We start from the raw sequence: 12,445 nt of genomic DNA on the forward strand, positions 1-12,445 counted from the left end.
AATTATACCTTGGTAAATTTATTACTTAATCTGACAATGAACTTAACACTGGAAAATTTGAACTGCTGTTTAAAATGTTTGAAAACATTAAAATTTATTTAAAAGTATTTTTGAACTCAGAGAATAACATGGACACGTATATTCTCCCACACATATATTATTTTCTATAATCATTAGTAGTGTTGCCTAGTTTTTAAGTTTCATTCATATTATCAGATTTTTAAAAGATACCCAATATCTAGTACTCCATCATCTTAAGAGTAGTATTTCCTTATTACTTTAACATATAAATAAGTAGTTTAAGTTGTATAACCCGTAATAGAACCTTACAGTTCCTGGAGAGCAAAACTACAAATAAAATAGACTAAATGTTTTGGGGATTTTTTGTTTTGTTTTAATTAAAGGCCATTCTCAGTTTTCTTTTTACAGGAATTGTTAGGAAGAAAAAATAGTCTAATAGGTTAAATCAGATGGTCACAAAGTTAGAAGTTTAATTTATCACAGTATTGAAGCTAGATTATTTAGCCATAGTAAAAATGCTACTCCATCACCCATGGGATATGTGCTAATTTGGAAATTTAAATTAGTGGCTATTTGCTAATGAATATTTAGAGATAAGTAGAGGAAATCTTCATGTACTAATTTGTTCATAAACTCTAGTTAAGGCACCGATTTTGGAATGGTTATTTAGGTAGTATTTTCTATTACAGCTCTCACTTTAAAATTCTCCTTTTTTCAAAAAAATGTCCTCCTTCATGGAATATGGCCTAAAGACCACTGAGCATTTATTACCATTCAGATATCATATCTAAGGTAGAAAAATAAACTTACATTAGGAAAAGTTGGACTTGGTAATTTAAAAACATTTTGTCACTTATAATACTGATACTATATGATTTTTCAAATTCAGTATATTGTTTGATAATATCACAAGATGGTGTGGCTAATTACTTTCTACTAAAATGAATTCATTTGTAAGAAATTAAAATTTTAAATGATAGGATAGTTATAAAGTTCATTGTCATTTACTAATGTTAATTACCCTAACATATAGAGATATGTAGTAGTATTAATTAAGCTATTATTGCTGCCACATTAAGATTTATTTTAAAAATTATTTTAAACTGTTAATTAAATATGACATTTTATTAACTTCTGTAATTGAGAATTCAGAATAGAATATTTTGACACTTAATAAAGGGTAAAAATATACTTTAGAAATTTAGAAATAGAAATTTATCACATATTATAGTCAGGATTTTGACTATTCCCTGTGTCTTATTTTGGATTCCAGATAGGTGTTTCATAGAATATGGTTAATAAGATCTTAATAGGTAAGTTGAAAAAGTGTTCTGTACTCAAATTAATTTGAGAGGGGCTGGGTTTATGAGAATCTTTAAGAGAGGAACAGAGAATGCAATATTTCCTAAACTTTATTCATAAAAATCTTTTTCTTTTGACCACATCAATTAACATCTCTTGGAAGAGTATTCCTTTTTCTTCTCTGAGAGAAAGCAGTTGTTACCACATTTGAAAATTGGCTGTTAATGGCTGTTTTGTTGTATTTACATGGTGAATTAAAGAGCAGATTTGCCCCCTAAATATAAACAAGTTTGAGCTAGCTCCCATGTCTGTCTGTCTGTCTTTCAAGATTTTATTTTTATGTTTTACTTATTTCTGAGACAGAGACACACACACAGCATGAACAGGGGAGGGTCAGAGAGAGAGGGAGACACAGAATCTGAAACAGGCTCCAGGCTCTGAGCTGTCAGCACAGAGCCTGACGTGGGGCTCAAACCCACAAACCGTGAGATCATGACCTGAGCCAAAGTCAGACACTTAACCAACTGAGCCACCCAGGAGCCCCACTATACTGAATTTTAAAACCAGGTTTGCTGGCTGTTAAAATTGTATCATATATAGGTCTATATCAAGTATCACCAAATACTATTTGAGTAAAGACTTAAAAAATATGGCTTGTATGAAAAAAATGACTTAAACATGGTGAAGTACAAAATAAATCTACATTTGAAGTGGGCTCTTCAGCGTGTACCAAGTTACTCTACATGTATACCTCTAGATAGGAATATAGTATGAAAATTGGTTTCAACTCTTACATATTTTCTGAATGGAAATGATTATTAGTTAATAATTATTTTATCCTTCTTCTCTTATAAGGGGCTTAAATAAGACTTCAGTATCAGTTGTATAAACACAGGAGAAATCTTTGTTTCTTCTTGATCCATTTTGACCTAATGAACAGATCTTAGTACAACAAACTGAAAAACTACATTACATATCAGAGTACCTGTGTATAATGCTCCTAATCCCAAAGTCTTGAGTTTTTCTCTGCATCCTAGAGCTCTACAACTAAAATATCTCTGATTTAGCTCCCAAATGTTCTCATTAGTAATTCCACAAATAACTTGAGTTAATGGATCACCAAGAATAATTATTGTAGTAAAGTATCATTAAATTGGGCTTATTTTATAATTTGATAAAATTCAGATATTCTAAGTGATGTTAGCTTATTTATGAGAAGTCATAGTTGTGGATCAGCTGAAGTCATTTGCATTAAATGATATTTTCTTTGCTCATTTTGGTTTTGATAACCTGTATTAATTTAGAGTAACTATATAGTTCATCAACTATCTGAATGGTGTAGGCAAGCTGAGCTATCTCACAGAACAGAATGACAGTGTTGGGTATCCTCTGTTAATACTGTAGTTTGTCAGGGTCCTTCTTCAGATGATGCCTCAAATACCTTTTAGGTCTAAATTATGTATAACAAATTTAGAAGTAAATTATGAATAGGGGCACCTAGGTGGCTCAGTCAGCCAAGCATCTAACTTTGGGTAAGGTCGTGATCTCATGGTTTGTGAGTTTGAGCCCTGCATCAGCTGCTTTGGATCCTCTACCCTCCCCCCACCTGTCCCCCACCCTGCACTTAGACTCTCTCTCAAAAATAAATAAGCTTTAAAAATAAAAAAGAAGTAAATTATGAATAATGATAGTTCCAATACCATGCTTCTAATGTAGTAATGTTTACCTACCATGTTTTCAGTTTTCTCCTTTTAACACATCTAAGATTGAAATGGCTAGGGGCGCCTGGGTGGCTTAGTCGGTTAAGCATCCGACTTTCGCTTAGGTCATGATCTCGCGGTTCGTGGGTTCGAGGCCCGCGTTGGGCTCTGTGCTGACAGCCAGCTCAGAGCCTGGAATCTGTTTCAGTCTGTGACTCCCTTTCTCTCTGACCCTCCCCTGCTCACACTGTCTCTCTTTCTCACCTAGAAATAAATAAAAACATTAAAAAAAAATTTTTTTAAAGAAATGGCTGGGCTTGGTTTGGTTTGGTTTCTTCTGTAGCTGCATCATACTCTTGGCTCATATTGAGCTTGCAAGCCAAGGCTACTTTATCTAGTGCTGGTTAGATTCTGATGTTGATAGCTCAAGTTGGGGAAAAGGGTATCATTTTAGAATGGGATATTGATAAGCTTAGTTTTCAACTTGGTTCAGTTAGTTGCTGGTGGGATCTCTAAACAGAGATGTTATTAAGACAGAGATATGGGTCTGGACAGAAGAAAAAAAATCAAGTGTACAGAGAGATTTGTGATTTTTAGGTAATAATCAAAACTGTCAGAGGCTTTTGTATGGAGACGAAGCAGTATGGGAGGCACTATTGCTTTTTTCATACATACTTGAAGCTTTTGAGTATCTTTAGTCTCTTCATTAGTACATACTTTTCAGTCTCACTGATCCCTCAACACCTGTAAGGTACAGTTCAGAGAGTAGTGAAATAGTCTGCATTTGTGTTTTTGTATTATTAATTTCTAAGGTTTATTAGTTTATTAGTCCCTGAGATTTATAATATTGCAAAGAAAATGGTGGCATTCATTTTGTATTTGTCATGCATCATTTTAGCTATTTAAAGAATGTCCCATCTTATTTATTAAAATTAAATTATTCAAGTGTATGTTCTCTTTGAGCAGTGAATATAACTTGAACCATCTCCAGTTTAGGAGATTAACTGAAGGGTACTGGGAGATGATAAGGTAACAAATACCATAAGTTAAACATTTAATTTCTTCCATTTAGATATACAAGAAATTGATAACGTGTTGCTTCCAGTGATGAGAACTGAGCTGCTGACATTAGGGTGTGGGTGGTGGGTTGCCTTTTTACTTTGTACTCTCTTGTGCTATTCATATTTAAACCGTGGAACGATTTTACTTTGGGAACAGATAAAAAAATGTAAATTTTGAAAATTGCTTTATTGTTTTACTTCAAACATAAGATGGTATGATATGTTAATATTGACATCTGAATTTAGAAGTCATGTTTTCAAATCCTAATTTCACTATTGCCTGGCAAGCTGTCATTAGGTGAGTCATTTCACCTCTTTGAATCACAGTTTCCCATTTGGAAATGGAGATGGCTGCCTGCTTACCTCTCAGGGTAACTGTGGGTCCATTCAGTAAACATACCTATGAGGCTCACACTCTCATGGGTGCTGAGAAGGAAGCACATATTCATTCGTATGGGTATCCACTATCAAATGTAGAAGTAGACAGAATTTTAACCTACTCTGATATTAAGACAATACCGTAACATGTTCTTCCTTCATTTTACAGATCCCCAAAATTTTGACTATACTAATTGGTTGAAATTTGTGGAAATCTCACTTGGGACTTTATAGTGACCTCAAAAGTAGGGAGTCACTAAAACTCACCTAAACCTTACTACATACATTTTACTATATAGAAAATAATACTTATTTAGACCATAAGTATTAAATCATCAGATTCTGATGCCAGACTACAGTTCTTTCTTACTAAGGTACTAGTGAGAATTCTTAATCAAGGGGCTAAGCCTAATTTGCAGCCCACTTGCATTTTCCCAGATGAGTAGAGTTTTTTCCTCCTGCATCTCTCTGGTATTTTTGTTCTCCTATCCTTTTGTATTTCTGCTGTGTGCCTGGTGTCTGATTCCTATACCCTTAGTTTTCAAAAGCCTAAAATTCACTCTAACTATAGTCTTTTACTTTAATTTCTATATACTGCTTTCTTCTGGTGTGTTTAGTAGAAAAACGTGTTGCTTTACTTGTTAAGTCATGTATATAACTTCTTTTGTAATCTTGAATATTTTTCGCCTCTTCACTGGGAAAAATACAGATATTAAATTCATTTGATGAGAAGTTATTGAGCTCTCAGTTGTAAGTACATACAGTTTCCCTGGTGCCATATTGTTTCCTTTGTAGCACCATTAAACATCTTACCCCCCATTATAGTTTGTAGACTTTTAATTTTGAACTATCTAATACCCACTCTCCTGTAAGTTATGGTTTAGGGGCATTGATGGTTTACTATTTAATATCCAGTATCCTGTAAATTGTAGAAGTACTTTGTAAATTGAACATATGATATTTTTGTGGATATTAGCCTCCAAAAACCATCATGATTATTAAAAATAAGCACAAATTTTTAAAGTTTTATACAGGTTTAGTTTTAAGTGTGAAATACAGACTTTTGCAAAAAAAAGTTACATGGATTATTTGTTAAAACAGTATAAAACATAAAACATAAAAGTATTGTATAGGTAATTTCCTCTTTATCTTTTTCATATTTATTTGTATTTGAGAAGAAAAAATGAGGTATCTCAATTCTGAGTGATTTATCAGTTCAGAATGAACTAATCCAAAGTGAGAAAACATTATTTCATACCTGTAGAACATTCTTCTGCTATTAATGACTGTTTCACTTGAGATGCTTTTAGCTTCAGAGTAATAGAAAATCAAGCTATATGTGTCTTAAACAGTAAGGATATTCATCATCTCATACAACAAAGAAATTAGAGGTAGCGTGTTTCAGATTTGGTTAATTCAGTAGTTTCATCAGAAATTCAAGTTCTCTAACATTCCAGAGTGACCTGTCCTTTTAGGCTGGATCTCCTCTTGATCCCATAGTACCTGTCACAAGTGTCAGGTGTCACAGGTGGTGATGTCTCAGGGAGAAATTGAAATTATATCTACTTATAATGCATTTATGAAGAATGGCAACCTTCTCAGAAGTCCCCAAACAGATGGTCTTTAGGTAGCTATGGCCACAAATGGGTCATTTACACATGCCTAAGCTATCACTTGGCAGAGGGTATGATTGGCTTCTTTCTTTTTAAAGGTCATGACCTGCTTGGATGATCATAAACAAAATTAGTTTCTGTTGGCAAGAAGTGGCTGTTGGATAGGCAACAAATAGTGCCTGTTGCAGTTGAGCCCATTTTAACTTTTCTTTATGCATTCAAATGCTTAGACACATTTTAAAAAGTTATAATGAGCTCAACTACAACAGGCACAAAAACAGACACATAGATCAGTGGAACAGAATAGAGCACCCAGAAATGGACCCGCACATGTATGGCCAACTAATCTTTGACAAAGCAATAAAGAGTATCCATTGGGAAAAAGTCTCTTTAGCAAATGGTGCTGAGAAAACTGGGCAGTGACATGGAGAAGTGTGAAACTGGACCTCATTCTTACACATACACAAAATAAATTCAAAATAGATGAAAGACCTAAATGTAAGACAGGAAACCATCAGATTCATAGAGGAGAAAACAGGCAATAACCTCTTTGACCTTGGCTGCAGCAACTTCTTACTAGACACATCTCCCAAAGCAAAGGAAATAAAAGCCAAAATGAACTATTGGGACCTCATCTAGGTAAAAAGCTTTTTGCACAGCACAGGAAACAATCAACAAACCTAAACAATCAACAAACCTAAAATATCTTCACAGGGAGAAGATATTTGCAAATGACATATCGGATAAAGGGTCAGTATCCAAAATCTATAAAGAACTTATCAAACTCAACACCCAAAAAACAAATAATCCAGTGAAGAAAGGGGCAAAAGACATGAATAGATACTTTTCCAAAGAAGACATCCAGATGGCCAACAGACACATGGAAAAATGCTCAATGTCACTCATCATCAGAGAAATACAAATCAAAACCACAATGAGATACCACCTCACACCTGTCAGAATGGCTAACATTAACACCTCAGGAAACGAGATGCTGGCAAGTGTGCAGAGAAAGGGAAATCCTTTTGCATTGTTGGTGGGAATGCAAACTGGTGCAGCCACTCTGGAAAACAGTATGGAGGTTCCTCAAAAAATTAAAAATAGTACTACCCTATGACCCAGCAGTTGCACTGCACTATCCTTACCCAAAGAATACAAAAATGCTGATTCAAAGGAGCACATGCACACCAGTGTTTGTAGTAATGATATCAACAATAGCCGAATTATGGAAAGAGCCCAAATGTCCATTGGCTGATGAATGGATTAAAATGGAAAACTACTTGATGATCAAAAAGAGTGAACTCCTGCCATTTGCAACAACATGGATGGAACTAGAGTGTATTATGCTAAGTGAAATAAGTCAGTCAGAGAAGGACTAATATCAGATTATTTCACTCATGTGGAATTTAAGAAACACAGCAGATGAATATAGGAGAAGGGAAAGAAAAATAAGATAAAGACAGATAGGCAAACCATAGAGACTCTTAAATACAGAGAACAAACTGAGGGTTGCTGGAGGGGAAGTGGGTGGGCGGATGGGCTAAATGGGTGATAGACTTGTGGGGATGAGCACTGAGTGTTATGTGGAAACTAATTTGACAATAAACTATTTGTAAAAAAAAAAATAAATAAATAAATAAATGGGTGATAGATATTACGGAGACCATTTGTTGGGATGCACACTGGGTCTTATATGTAAGTGATCAATCACTGGGTTCTACTCCTGAAACCATTACTACACTCTGTGTTAACTAACTAGAAATTAAATAAATTTTAAAACAAATTAAAAAGTGTGTAAGTAATAGCTAAGACTGATAACTTTGAAATAAAACAGCTCTGGGACACTTAACAGCTATGAGAACTTGGACAAACTCTGTGAATGGCAGATTAGTTATTACTAAAGTGGGAATAATAATGGTACCTATTTTAAAAGGTTGCTTTGAGGATTAAGTGACATAATGCATGCAGCCCACTTTGACACAATATCTGGCCCATAGTAAATGATCACTGTGAACAGTTTTTATCATCCTAGTTTAATTTTAGCTTATCTTAAATGATTCAAGCTTTTGCCTAAATCTGTTCTATATTTTGTGGTATGCCATTGTTGTAACTATCACTTCTTGAGTTGTAACTGTTGAATTTTACCATAGGGCTAGTTTTGGGAAAACCAGATTTGATGATGGCCGTTGGAAATGCTAAAACGTCAGAAGTCCTTCATCCAACCTAACTGTTTTCAAAAACATTGCTGTGTTTCTTCTGCTTAATTTTCATTAACATTACCATTTTTTATCAAAGTTACATGAAATAATGTAGTTTGTATTTTATTCATTTCTGAAATATTGATCCTGGTTAAGTTCTCATTATCTAAAGACTTTTAAAAACATTGTAGGGAGAGATAATTAACAAGAGACTTTAAAATGGAGATGATATTTAATAGAACTCTAAATGTTTAATGCAATAAAAGCTCTGTTCATAGTAGGCACTTGATAAAAGTTTTTTTTTTTTCCTCATGTCTCATACAATAAACATCTCAAAAGCATTATTTGTTTCTTCAGGAACAGAAAAACTTGTTATTAGCTATGTCAGTAGAGGAGAACTGTTTCAATCAAGAAAATGGAAATCATGCTAGGGATCTCAAACAGGGTTTTAATACAGGAAATTGATTACACGGGTGTTCATATAACTTTTATGAAATGCTAAAGTTTAATTGGCTGGTCAAGGGTCATCTTAGTCATCACTTACATCATGGTTTTTATGAGGAAAAAATAGACATTCCTTAGCTTTTAAACAAATATTAAAAACAAATTTAATATTTAGACAAGTGGGGAAAGATATTTTGCTGATAGGTCTATTCTAAAAGTTGAAAATGAATAAATAGGTTATATATCATTTTAAATATATGATTTAAAACGGGGTGGGGAGGGATAGAACATGACTTTTCTTCTGTCTTCTAACTCCTTGTACCTTTCCCTTAGCATCTATTCCAGGGAGGCCTGAGTGTCTCAGTCTGTTTAGCATCTGATTCTAATTTTCAGTTCAGATCATGATCTCACAGTTCGTGGGTTTGAGCCCTGCATCAGGCTCCGTGCTGACAGTGTGTAGCCTGCTTGGGATTCTCTCTCTCCCACTCTCTCTGCCCCTCCCATGCTTGCTCTCTCTGTCTCTCTCTCAAAAATAAATAAATTCTAAAAAAGTAAAATTAAAAAATAATCTGTTCCATCCCTCTAATTCTTAAAGATGCTCTTATAAAATTCCACACTAAGATTCTCATTTAGACTTTCTGCATTTTTGTAGAAGTAAAAAGTATTCCCTTGGCCTATGTCTTATTTCATCACCTATCCAAATTACTTATTTACTCTTTCAGATCTTAACTCACATAACTTCTTCTCAAAGAGGCCTTCTCTGACCATGCTATTTTAAATTGCAAATCCTTCTTTACTGCTTTTTTTCTTAAAGCACTTATCATGTTCTAGCATGCTATATATTTTGCTTATTTATTTCTTCTATTTCCTCACTAAAAAGTGTTATAGGGCAGAGATTCTTGTAGTTTTGTTTACTAGCTACATCCTTGGTACATAAAATCATGCCTGGCACATGGCAACCCCTCAGTAAATCGTTGCTAAATGAGTCAGTGAATTTTTCCCTTAAAATTACAGTTATAAATCCAGGTTATAAACCATTTTTTTCTGAGAACTTTGAAGGGATTGCTCTGTTGTCTTCTGGTACCTGGTCTTATTAATGTGAAATATAATGTCAATCTCTCTTTTTTCTTCTCTTTAAAAGCTTTCTTTTTCTTGGATCTCTGGAAATTTTCAACAGTGTAAATGAAATACGGTTTTTTTCATTGATTCTAGTTGACACTTATCTTTAACTGTTTTTCTCCGTCTGGGAAATTTTATTTAAAAAAAAAAAATTCTTATGGCAATGAGAAGGAATGAAATCTAGCCATTTGTAGCAACATGGATGGAACTTATGCTGAGCGAAATAAGTCAGGCAGAGAAGGACAGATACCATATGTTTGCATGTATAGGTGGATTAGGAGGAACTTAACGGAGGACCATGGGGGAGGAGAAGGGGAAAAATAGTTGGGGAGAGGGAGGGAGGCAANTCTTATCCTTTTTTCTGTACTATCTACAACTCCCATTATCGTATTTATCTTCTTTTCCCTGGATGTGCCTTTTTCCATATTTTTCTCTTTTAATTTTATCTCTTTAAGGTTTGATAGGTTTATTGATAGTTAAACAGTGAAATCTGGCATACTATTTTCTTTGACTAAAATGAAATACAACTAGGCTAAAATAAGATAGATTGCTATAATATTTGTATTTTGTTTATTACTAGTAATAATGAATGGCAAAGGTGGCTTATCACATCAGTAGGAAAAGGAAGTATTCTTTTAGTAAATGATCACTGGCTTATTGGAAAAGGATGTGGTCTAATTTCTTATCAAGCACACTATGTATTTTAAATACTATGTAATAAAATATACATCCATAGAATTAGGAGTCAAGATGTTCATTACAGTATTATTTATATTATGGGAATGGCCTCAGTGTCCAAAAAAATAATTTATTAAGCTCTCATACTTTGAAGATGGTATGTAGCCACTAACAACTATGTTTTTCTTTTCTTTTTTTTAAAATATGGAACGCTTCACGAATTTGCGTGTCATCCTTGCGCAGGGGCCATGCTAATCTTCTCTGTATCGTTCCAGTTTTCATATATGTGCTGCTGAAGCGAGCACTAACAGCTATGTTTTTCAAAGAATGTTTAGTAATATTGAAAATGATACATTGAGCTTAGCATAAGTTAGAAACTTGTTGAATCATTAATGTTGTATACTGGAAAGTAGTGTAACAATGTGTTTCAACTATACTTCAGTAAAAGAAGATAGAAAATGTTACATTATCCCAATTATTTATTTATAAACACACACGTGTAAATTTTTACACATATGTGTTTAAAAGAAAAGGACTATGGAAAGTTTAAAAAATGTTAATATAGGAGTGCCTAGGTGGCTTATTAGTTCATTAAGCATCTACCTCTCGGTTTCTTCTCAGGTCATGATTTCACAGTTCCTGGATTTGAGCCCCACATTGGGTTCTGTGCTGACAGCAAGGAACCTGCTTGTCTCTCTCCTTTTCTCTCCCCCATTCCCCTGCTTATATGCACTTTCTCAATATAAATATATATATTTTTAAATGTTAATACGGATCCATAATCCCTTATGAAACCCTTGGACACATATGCATTGCTGCATTCCAGATTTTTTTAGATTTTTGAACAGTAATATATGTTTTCATAACATCTAAAGAAGTACTCTGTAATCAAGCACGTTAATATTTCTGCAGTGAAACATGGGACTATTCACATTAAGTCGGATACATAAAGTTTATAATTTCATGTCAGTTGAGGTTACATTTTGCTGCCAAATCAATTTGTGCCAAACTTAATTTTTAAATTTCCTTTTTCCTAATCCTTTTTGGGTTTCAGAAGTATGTGCATTTTGGATCAGTAGTATTTAAGCAATGAGACTGAATTGTTTTAATTTTAATTTTTTATAATTTTTCATGTATTTCTATATAGGAACATATAAATATTTACAGAAAAATACTTTAGTAACAAATTTAAAAACTGTGAATATATACTTGAGTTAAGCTTTCTTACTAAATCTTAGCCTTCCCGAAAGGAAGAGAAAAGAGCCAGAAGCTATTCATTCAATAATTTAGCAAATACTTATCCAGAGTCTTTTTTAAAAAAATTTTTTTAACATTTATTTATTTTTGAGAGACAGAGAAAGACAGATCATGAGCAGGGGAGGGGCAGAGAGGGAGGGACATACAGAATCAGAAGCAGGCTCCGGCCTCTGAGCAGTCAGCACAGAGCCCGATGTGCAGCTCAAACCCACGAACTGTGACATCATGACCTGAGCCGAAGTTGGACGCTCAACCGACTGAGCCACCCAGGCACCTCAGAGTCTACCGTTTTAATAAACATAGGTAACCTAAGTTATTAGGGAAATTAATATTTCAAACTCTAATATAATACCATTTCACATTCTTCTTATTGTTCAGAAATTTAATAATTGAGACAATTCCAGTTGTTCATCAGGATGCCAGGGAGCACTAGGCTATTTCTCACACAGTGCAGGGTGAGTATCAATTGATACAACTACTTTGGAAAACAATTTGATACTATCTGGTGAAGTTAAAGTTGTATACTCTATATCATATCATGTGACTTTTCATTAATACATTGATTTCTTCTGTCTGAGAGTGGAACCTTTTCAATTTCTCCTACTGCATCTTGCCCCTTACCATTTTATTCACTGTAATTTTATATGTGAGCATTACTGTGTTTCTCACTGTGA

General features: G+C 33.9%; 1 protein-coding gene and 1 non-coding gene across 3 annotated transcripts in view; one reads left to right on the forward strand and one right to left on the reverse strand.

The window, feature by feature from the left end:
* TBCA (tubulin folding cofactor A) overlaps nt 1-12,445 on the forward strand; it is a 63,899-nt gene that overhangs the window by 29,647 nt on the left and 21,807 nt on the right. The window lies entirely within an intron of this gene.
* On the reverse strand, nt 10,713-10,819 carry LOC144228142 (U6 spliceosomal RNA). Its single transcript, XR_013334132.1, has one exon. It is a non-coding gene; the product is annotated as a U6 spliceosomal RNA (small nuclear RNA).

The sequence above is a fragment of the Crocuta crocuta genome, unplaced genomic scaffold (genome assembly GCF_008692635.1).
Source record: "Crocuta crocuta isolate KB4526 unplaced genomic scaffold, BGI_CrCroc_1.0 scaffold162, whole genome shotgun sequence".
Lineage (NCBI taxonomy): Eukaryota > Metazoa > Chordata > Mammalia > Carnivora > Hyaenidae > Crocuta > Crocuta crocuta.